This window comes from Ramularia collo-cygni (assembly GCF_900074925.1).
Source record: "Ramularia collo-cygni strain URUG2 genome assembly, contig: RCC_scaffold16, whole genome shotgun sequence".
Taxonomy (NCBI): domain Eukaryota; kingdom Fungi; phylum Ascomycota; class Dothideomycetes; order Mycosphaerellales; family Mycosphaerellaceae; genus Ramularia; species Ramularia collo-cygni.
In genome coordinates this window covers 324,865-335,502 of record NW_019716270.1, presented here as the reverse complement: position 1 = coordinate 335,502, position 10,638 = coordinate 324,865, and positions in this window count along the sequence as shown.

Genomic DNA, 10,638 nt, shown 5'->3' with positions numbered 1-10,638 from the left:
ATATTCTTTCCTACTAATATAAATATACTTATAAGACTATAAAGAGGCGATTTCCTTTATTAAGAAAGAATATAACCTAATAGCGTTAATAAATAAGGGGGTACTAGACCTAATGTTTCTAAAATCTATTTTTAGCTTAGCCTTTAGCCTATACTCTTTCTTAATAAAGCTAATATACTAATTAGACTATAAGAAATATATTCTGCTTACTAATAAAGGAAATAATCTAATAGAGCTAAAAATAAGAGTTTCTTAATCTAATCTATAGTAAACTTATTACTAGCTTAGCCTATTACTTATACTCTTTCTTAATAGAGAGAATATAGTAATTAGGCTATAAGAAGTATATTCTCTCTACTAAGAAAGAGTATAAGTTAATAACGTAAAGAGATAAGGAACTACTAGATCTTATTCTTCTTAAATCTATTAATATCTTAGTCTTATACTTATACTCTTTCTTATTAGAGGGAGTATACTAATTAGGCTATAGGAAGTATATTCTCTCTATTAAGAAAGAGTATAAGTTAATAACGTAAAGAGATAAGAAAACACTAGATCTTTTCTTTTATAAATCTCTTAAAAGCTTAGCTACTAGCTTATACTCTTTCTTAATTACGGTTATATACTAAATAGACGGTAAGAAACATATTCCGCTTATTAAGAAAGAGTATAACCTAACAGAGTAAGGAGAATTAGATTTAATCTTTTCTAAATCTATTTTTAGCTTAATCTCTAACTTATACTCTTTCTTAGTAAAGTAGATATACTAATTATACTTAAATAAGTATATTCTCCTTATTAAGAAAGAGCACAACCTAATAAAGCTAAGAATTAAGAATTCCTAGATCGAATCTTCTTAAAATCTATTTCTAGCTTAGTATCTAGCCTATACTCTTTCTTAATAGAGAGAATATATAGATTAGGCTATAAAAAGTATATTCTTCTTATTAAGAAAAGTATAAACTAATAGCGTTAATAAATAAGAATTTCTTAGTCTAATTTATCTTAAATCTATTTATAGCTTAGTCTCTAGCCTATACTCTTTCTTAGTAAAGGAGATATAGTAATTAGACTATAAGGGAGCTATTCTCTCTATTAAGAAAGAGTATAACTTAATAGTACTAAAAGAATAGGATTTACTATATCTTATCTTTCTTTAATCTTTTTATAGCTTAGTATAAAGGTAAAGATGTAGCAATGTATTAGACACCCGTAATCACTCGATTAGAGATAAGACTAATTCTTGTAGGTTAAATGTACGCTATGCGTAGGAGTTATGCATACGCTAAGCCTACGCTAAGCAGTTAGGTTAYATTAYACTCCCTTCTCTAAGGTTAGTTAATCTAGCTACCTCTATTAATCCTGTTATTATAAGGGCTCTTATACGGCCCTTATAATTACCTCCTTCCCCCTATACGAACTGGCCTTAGTTCGGGGGCTTAGGAATAGAGGCGCGCGCGCGTCGTATACGTCGCGCTCGGGGTCCGCAGACTCTATATAGTAAAGTGCCTATTTTCTAAGCAACCTTCGGGCTATTTATATAAAAGCCGGCTAGTTAAACTAGCTATATAGGAAGTAGCCGCTTTCGGAACTTTATCCTCCTTCTAGTAGGCTAAATGCCGTACCTAGAAGGGCGAGGGTTTAATTCCCTTAACGACCGCTACTCGATAAGAGGGTTAATAAGTCCCCTACTACGCGGCGTATACGTTACCGCTACTGTCCGTAAGGGGCTTATATCTATAGATCTCTAAGTAGGTTGTTTACTAAGTAACCTACCCTAGTAACTACCCCTTATTAACATTCTTCCTATCTTATAGATTTCTCTTCTATATATCTACTCTTTATTATGCCGCTACGTACTCCCCGTAAGCGTCGCGCRCCCGACCCGCCGGCGACTCCCGCTTAAGCGTCGGCGAGTAAGCGCCGCGCCGTCGAGGTGCCTACGGCCTATCGCCGCTATACGCGGTTAGYACACCTTCGTATTAGCTATCGCTATAACGCTGTCTTTAGCGCGTTWAAGCGTAAGTACGACTACTATAAGTAAGTAACGCTTATTCGAGACGCCTACTCCCCTCTTACGTAGCGCTAACTTCCCTTAAAGGAACAATTATTATAAGTATAAACCCGTGCCGGTAGCGATRCGCCTACGCTACGATAGCGTTATWGCTACGGCCTAAGAGCTTAATCTAGTAGATGCTACTAAGTAGAAGGGCAGTTAGGAGGAAGCTAATTATAAGGCGGCGGTAAACACCTTTAGTGTTAAGTTAGATGCTTAGATCCGTATTAACGAGCCTACCTCGGGTATACGGCGTAAGAGTAGCGTAGTCGAGGCGCCTAATCTTACTCGCTTAGTAAACAATCTTATAGCTATTGCTTAAGTCGGTCGTGTCGTAAGTGTCTCGCCTACTCCTCGTATACGTCTATAATGCTAACCGTCTATATAGTAGTTAGAGATAATAGGGCAGTCTACTAATGCCTTCGATGCTATCCTTACTAGAAACGAGCTATTCGAGGAGGAGTCCGAGGCGGAGGAGAATAAGTTCGAGTAGAGTGCTTAGCGCGTTCTCTAGGCTTACGCAGCGCATACGCCTATCTTATAGTATAGTCTATAAAGTGATCCCCTTTAGGTCTAACTATAATAAAACTACTTAATTCTTATTACTCTTCTTCTATTTTACTCCGCTCTACTTCCGAGCCTCTTTTACTACGCGGCCTCTACGTATACGCGGAGCCTACGCCTCGAACCTATCGAGAGCTTCGTAGTCTTTAATATGTGTACTAGGTTCCTACTAGTTATATTCTAATAGCTATCTACGCTACTTTACTAAATAAAACGTTTYGCCCTTCTACACCCTCTTATTAAGAATCTCTTTAACCTCCTACTACCTATCCTCGTCGACTACGAGTAGTATGCGCTCCTCTTACGCTTTACTCTTCTAGCTAGAATATAGCTCTAATAGAGTAACGTAGAAGACGTTATAGATCCTTGCTAAGGTAGGTAACTACAAGCGATACGCCTAAGTCCCGATTACGTTAATTACGCGGTATAGGCCTAGCTATTTAGGTCCTATCTTCTTCTTGCCCTCTAGCTTAAGGTTCTTCGTAGAGAGAAGCACTAGATTACTAATATTAAAGCTTATAGGCTTATAGTTCTTATTGTAGTACTTTAACTGTTACTCTTTAGCTTTACGCTATCGCTTAGTAAGCTCCTTATATACGCTACGTATACGCTTCGCTAAGTCGATAGCGGCCGGCATTCTCCCTTCTAAGAGCTCGTCCCGAGCGATATCTTAGGCATTAGCGCCGTCGCCTAGAGGGCGCGTCGCTAGCTCTAGGTTCTAYCCGTAGAGGATTTAGAAAGGGCTTATTCTAAGGCCCGCGTATACGCTATTATTACACGCAAATTTAGCTATAGGTAGCTATTACGCCTAGCTGTCCTACTACGTGCTATAGTAGCAGCGTAGGTATTACTTAAGCGTCTAATTAGCTTTCTTAGTCTGTCTATCCGTCTAAGGGTAGAAGGCTATACTTAGCTTACGCTTTATATACGCTTCGTAGTAGAAGTTAGACTAGTATTAGCTAGTAAAAACCGAGCCTCTGTTACTAATAATGCCTACTAGCACGCCGTATTTATAAACTACGTAAGATATAAAGATATCCGCTAGCTCTACTATATTATATTACTTAGTAGTAGGGATAAATAAAGCTATCTTACTATAGCGGTCGACGATTACGAGCACCGTAGTATAGACGCTATCTCCGCGCTTACTAGGAGGTAGGTCCGTAATAAAGTCTATACTAATTTCTTACTATGCTCGATCCGGTATAGGTAATAGAACTATTACTCCGTAGGGGCGGTAGTACCGCGCCTTACTTACGAGGTATATATAGTACCCCTTAATGTACTCTACGACATTAGTAGCTATACGTAGCTAGTAGTACTTCCGCTAAAGTAACTCGAGCGTCTTCGCCTTCCTAAAGTGTCCGGCGAGAGCGTTATCGTAGTGTATACGTATTAGTTACGCACGTAAAGCGTAGTCTTTCGGAATATATAGGGCATCGCCGTAGAATAATATTCCATCCTTAATAATGTAGCCTTCGTACTCGCCCTTCTCCCTAGCCGCGTCGCGTATACTCGAAGCATCCGCGTCTACGTTTACTAGTGCTTTAGCGTAACCGAGTATTAGGTCTAGAATATTTCTAAGGGCTAAGTCTATAGCTACTAGGACGGCTATAACACGCCTAGATAGCGAAAGCTCGCCGTATGCTCTAGTAGGTAGTAATCCCTCGCACTTAATCGCGTAGCATATAGCTCTTACTCTTCTAATAAAGGGCTCTAGCTCGCTTTAAAGAGCTTTATTAGATTGCTAGTTCTAAAGTTTGCTTTATAGTGTAGGTAATAGCATGCTTATATACTAAGACGACTCCGTCGTACTCGTTTCGTAGTCGCTACGCCTACTCGGACTATCCGTAGGGTTCTTTATCCCTACGCGATATTCGATAGTAAAGTCGAAGGGCGCTAATTAAACCGCCTATTATGCCTATCGACCGACTAACTGTTTTATCGTTATAAAAGCTTTAAGGTTAGTATTATCGACGATTACTTAAATCGTATACGTAGCGCTATCGAGGTACGGGCGCTACTACTTAAACGCACTTACTACTATAAGTAGCTCTTTGTCGTAGGTCTCGTAATTATATTCGGCCGGAATTATCTTCTATAACTAGAAAGTAATAGGATGCTACTATTTGTCCTTAAACTACTATAAGAGGATACCCGTAAGCGCGAAGTCCGATGCGTCGGTTTCGACTCGTAGGCGAAGCGTAGGKTTATAGTGCCTTAGTAGTAGGGCTAACTAAAAGGCTTCCTTAAGCTAGCTTAGCGCATTCTCTTCGCTAGCGCCCTAAGGGATCTTCCCTAGCTTCCTACCTTTAATAGCTCCCTTCGATAGGTCGGTTAAGGGCCTTATAATGCGTAAGTACTACTAAATAAACCGCCTATAGAAGTTAGTAAATCTAAGGAGNTACTCGGCGACTACGTCTACCCTACGTAGGTCTATCGTAACGCCTTACGTAGTAACTACGAAGCCGAGAAAATCGACTAAATCTTAGAAGAAACTGTACTTCTTAAAGTTGTAGTAAAGTTGGAACTTCTTTAGCCTATCGAGTACGGCGTATACGTTACGCTAGTATTACGCTCGGTCTTTGCTATAGATAAGAATGTTATCTAAGTAAACGACGTAGATTACATCGACTAGCCCCGATAAGGCTCGGTTAATATATCCTTAAAAAGTCGCTAGTACGTTATATAGTCTAAAWGGCATAACCTTATATTAGAAGTGTCCGTAACGCGTACGAAACGTAGTCTTCTAGCGATCGCTAGCCTTAATCTTAATGCGATAATACGCAGCCGAGAGGTCTAAGCTAGTAAAGAATGCGTTGCCCCTAAGTCGATTAAGCGTCTCGCTAATTAAGGGAAGTAGATAGCGGTTCTTAATCGTAATTTCGTTTAAGCCGCGATAGTCTATATATAAGCGTAGTAAGCTATCCTTTTTCGGAACGAATAGGATAGGCGTACCCGCCTCGCTTTCGCTAAGCTCGATCTAATCGTTCTTAGTCGCTTTAGTAATGTACTCCTATAGCTGCGCTAGCTCTTTCGGAGACTAATAATAGAGAGGTTTAAAGGGCGGCTTCTTACCTAGCTCTAAATCGATAGCGTGCTCTACGTCGTCGGGGAGCTTACGCCTCGCCTTATCCGTAGGAAAGAACATATCGTAATATGCCTTAAACTCCTCCGGAAGTTCGGACCTACTAAGGATTTCGCTAGTGCGTAATACGCTTACTACGAGAACCCTTATGTACTTGCCCTACATCTTACGGTAAAACTCCTATAGATTAATAACCTTAATTCGGCTAGAGCTTAGTTTACCGAAGCGCTACGTATCCGTAGCGCTATCGACGATTACACGTTATATACGTCGCTAGGGGCGGCCTAATATTAGTTCGGGCTTCGGAGTTTCGTATATATAGAAGGTTGCTTCTATTATTCGTTCGACTCCTTCCGAGTCTACGATACGTAGGCGTATAACGTGCGCTCCGTAGTAGTAACCTAGTTCTCCGGTAAAGGAGGATGTAGATAGTAATAGCGTATCTACTCTCGCTAGTAAGCCGGCTCGAAGTACGAACTCTCTCGATATAACGTTAATATCGGCTATATCGTCTAGTAGGTAGTCGACCTACATTAGTCCTACCTTCGTTTCGACTACGCCGCGCTAGTAGCGCGCTAGATGTATATCGACCTTGCTTAATAGCTTTAGACTTAGAGTCTAAGCTTTTTCTCGGAGTTCTTTACTTTTTCCGTAACGACTACGGTAACCTTACTCCGCGTATTACTCGGGCCTTAGCCTTCTACGGCGCCGCCTTTAGCCTAATATATCTTATTAGCATAGCCGGTACGGCTATAGTTAGAGCACTTTAGGTCTAAATTAGCGCCTTCTTTACGCTTACGTAAAGGCTACTCGCTACTACGGTTAGACTTAGGTTTACGTTCCTTATTACGATTGTAGGTATTCTTTCGTAGTCTACTACTACTACGGTTATAGTCCTAAGACTTATAATTACCGCGCTTAGTACCCGTAAGCTATACGCTCGTACCCTTATCGGCTGCTTTAATACGCCTTACTAGCGCTACTATCTCTACTCTTATTATAGGTATAGAGTATAACTTAATAATCTCCTAACGGAGAGCTAGTCTTAGCTTAGCGAGGAACTAACGTACGAGCTACGCTTACGTATAGTCTAGTTAACTCTCTAGTACTTCTAGTTTAAGGGCGAATTGCTTTACCGTTTAATCCTAGCTCTATYRAACCCTTTCGTACTTAAGCGTAACGCTAAGCGCGCGGTTCGTAGGGTCCCCGACGGTGTTACGTACGAACGATTAGAAATCCTCCTACGTATAGCTCGGCGTAAGCGCCTCGATATCGTGCTCGTTATACTACGACTCCGCGGCGTCTCCTCCTAGCTACATAACGCTATAGAGGACCTTATTATAGTTACTCTTTAGGCTAGTAGTAGTATTAGCGAAGATTATCTTAAGTTAGCGTAGGAATTCGCGTGCCTCTTTAATAGAATCCCCTAAGAATAGTTTAGGATCCTTTATCTTAGGTCTTACGCCTACTCCGCTACGCGTATACGCTATRCTTAAACTCGAGGTGCTTATAGCATCCGGATCTTCCTTATATAAGAGGCGCGTAGGCACGCCGCGACGGGGTATAGTAGTAGTTACGCCTACGTCGGCGCGGTTACGATTACGCTTTATTTGTTAGACTTCTAACTAAAGTTAGCGAATCGTCTCTTACTGCTATAGAGCCTGCTTCTCGCCTTCGAAGCGCTAGATTATCTTATTAGCCGTCTCTTCCTTATCGCGTTCGTTTTCTCCGTAATCTATCGTATCTTCGTTTAGAGTAGGCTATATAGGCTTTACGGTAGCGACTTCTTCGACATCTCCGTAGTTAGGGAGTTCTTTAACGCGTTCTTCTTCGTAGCGCTACTCGGGAGCAGTCGCTTCGCGGGCGGCGCGCCTAGGGGCTATTCTATTAGGATCTAATAGATCGCTACCCTTAGAGAGGAAGAAGAATTAGAATTATAAAGGTAAAGATGTAGCAATGTATTAGACACCCGTAATTACTCGATTAGAGATAAGACTAATTCTTGTAGGTTAAATGTGCGCTGTACGTAGGAGTTATGCATACGCTAAGCCTACGCTAAGCAGTTAGGTCACATTATACTCCCTTCTCTAAGGTTAGTTAATCCAGCCACCTCTATTAATCCTATTATTGTAAGGGCTCTTACACGGCCCTTACACTTAGCTACTAACTTATACTCTTTCTTTATAACGGTTATATACTAATTGGACTATAAGGAACATACTTTGCCTATTAAGAGAGAGTATAACCGAATACAAAAAGAATTACTAGATCTAATATTTCGTAAATTAATTTATAGCTTAAGCTCTACTCTATACTCTTTTCTAATAAGGTATATATACTAAATAGACTATAAGGAATATATTTCGCTAATTAGGAAAGAGTATAATCTTATAGCGTTAAGAAAAAAGAGAATATTCGATCTTATCTTTCGTAAATCGATTAATAGCTTAGCTACTAGCTTATACTCTTTCTTAATAACGATTATATACTAAATAGACTATAAAAAGTATATTTCCTCTATTAAGAAAGAGTATAACCTAATAGAATAAAAAGTACTAGATCTTTTCTTTCGTAAACCTATTTATAGCTTAGTCTCTAGCCTCTACTCTTTCTTAGTAACGGAGATATACTAGTTATATAATAAGAGTTATATTCTCTCTATTAAGAAAGAGTATAACCTAATAGCGTTAATAAATAAGAATTTCTTAACCCGATCTATCTTAAACTTATTTCTCGCTTAATCTTTAGGCTATACTCTTTCTTAATAAAACATATATACTAATTAGATAATAAGAACTATATTCCTTCTACTAAGAAAGGGTATAACCTAATAGAGCTAAAAATAAGAATTTCTTAACCCGATCTATAGTAAACTTATTTCTAGCTTAGCCTATTACTTATACTCTTTCTTAATAGAGAGAATATAGTAATTAGGCTATAAGAAGTATATTACCTCTATTAAGAAAGAGTAGAGCCTAATAGTATTAGGATATAAAAATCTTATTCTTCCTTAAATCTATTAATAGCTTAGTCTTTTACTTATACTCTTTCTTAATTAAGAGAATATACTAATTAGGCTATAAGAAGTATATTCGCTTTATTAAGAAAGAGTATAATCTAATAATTAAGAATTTCTTAACCCGATCTATCTTAACTTATTTCTAGCTTAGCTCTTAGCTTATACTTATTCCTACTAATAATAAGACTATAATAAGTATATTCTATCTATTAAGAACGAGTATAATCTAATAGCGTTAAGAAATAAGAGCTATTAGATCTAATTCTTTTTAAATCTTAGCTTTTAGCCTATAATCTTTTCGACTAATGTTTATATACTAATTAGACTAGAATTAAGATAATCTATCTATTAAGAAAGTAWAGCCTAATAGTAATACCGTAGCCTTATAAGCATAGTACTAGTAGAATATAAAACGACATTTAGGACACGGCGAGTTTAAGGGTAAAGTTTCGAGGATACATACTTTATAAGCCGATTACATAGCTTGACCTTCCCCTATCGCAGCTAACGCTATAGCCTTTACTACCTTCTCCACCATCGTTATTAGCATCTTAGTACAAATCTTCATCCTAACGCGACAAATGTACTCTCCACTCGTAGGCGATGCTACTACTCTGCTTACACACGCCCCTTTAATTCCTCGCAAAGCGTCTTCCACTTCACAGCTTGCTTCCCTACCTCTTATGCTGCCTCCGCGAGTCCAAATCCCATGGCATTCATCTTACCCAGCATGATATTTTAGGTCAGCTCAGAACGGAGGTCAGGATAACGCAGCTCAACATGACACACCCCATGTGCAATCCACTCCAAAGTTGCACAGCGGTGGGCAGGAGTCTTGACAGCTCCGGAATCGTCAGATGAAGGCTAAGGGGAAGCGCCAACTTCGCCGTAATAGCGAGCATATAGGGTCTATATCGATGCTAGCAGGACGACTTCGCCGTCAGCACGCTTTGATGTTTGATCGCTTGACAGCAACAGAGATACGAGGTCTCGAGAATATACAGGCAGAGCAGTTCAATATCAATGTGTGCGAACCTCTCCTCTTGTGCTACAGCTTTTCGTGCTTTCTAGTATCGAGAACAACATCCCATTCAATCACTCATACATGGCACATGAAAACTCATTTAGCCAAATCCCTGCTTTTGACCGTTATCTGCGTCTCATAATCGAGCTGCCGCTCAGCATCCGTCAACCACCTGACCAACACCAATCAACCACCCTCATGACTCCCCGTCACTCCCCGTCACTCCCCAGCACTCCCCAGCACTCCCAGCATCCTCCTCCGCCTCGCCCTCCACCTCATCATACTCCTCCAGCTCCATCTCCTCGTCTTCCTTCCCCTCCACTTCTTCCTTCCCCTCCACTTCTCCCTCCACCTTCACTTCTTCCACCWTCTCCACTTCTTCCTCCACTTCCGCCTCCACCTCCTTCTCCACCTCCTTCTCCACCTCCTTCTCCATCCTCCCCACTGCAATCGCAGCAGAGCCCGGGCCCTGACTCGCGATCTCTTTCAGGATTGCCAACACCTTCGTGAACACTCTCTCGAGGTGCTTCCATGCCCTCGAGAGAGGTCGCAGGCTCCTTGTCGTCGACTTCGACGCTCGCATTCTCTTCTTGTGACTCGCTTCTGTGGCTTCCCTCGTCCACATTCACCTTCGCACCACCATCTTCCACATTCGCATCTCCATCCTCGGCATCTCTGCTGAGGTGTCGGAGGAAGAGACGACTGTTCGTCGTCTGTCTCCGCATCCCCATTTTCCACATTCGCATCTCCATCCTCGGCATCTCTGCTGAGGTGTCGGAGGAAGAGATGACTGTTCGTCATCTCTCTCCGCAATCTTTTCAGACTCCTCCTCGGAATCTGAAGCAACGCCGTGACCGTTCGTCGTCTCTCTCCGCCTCTCCATCCTC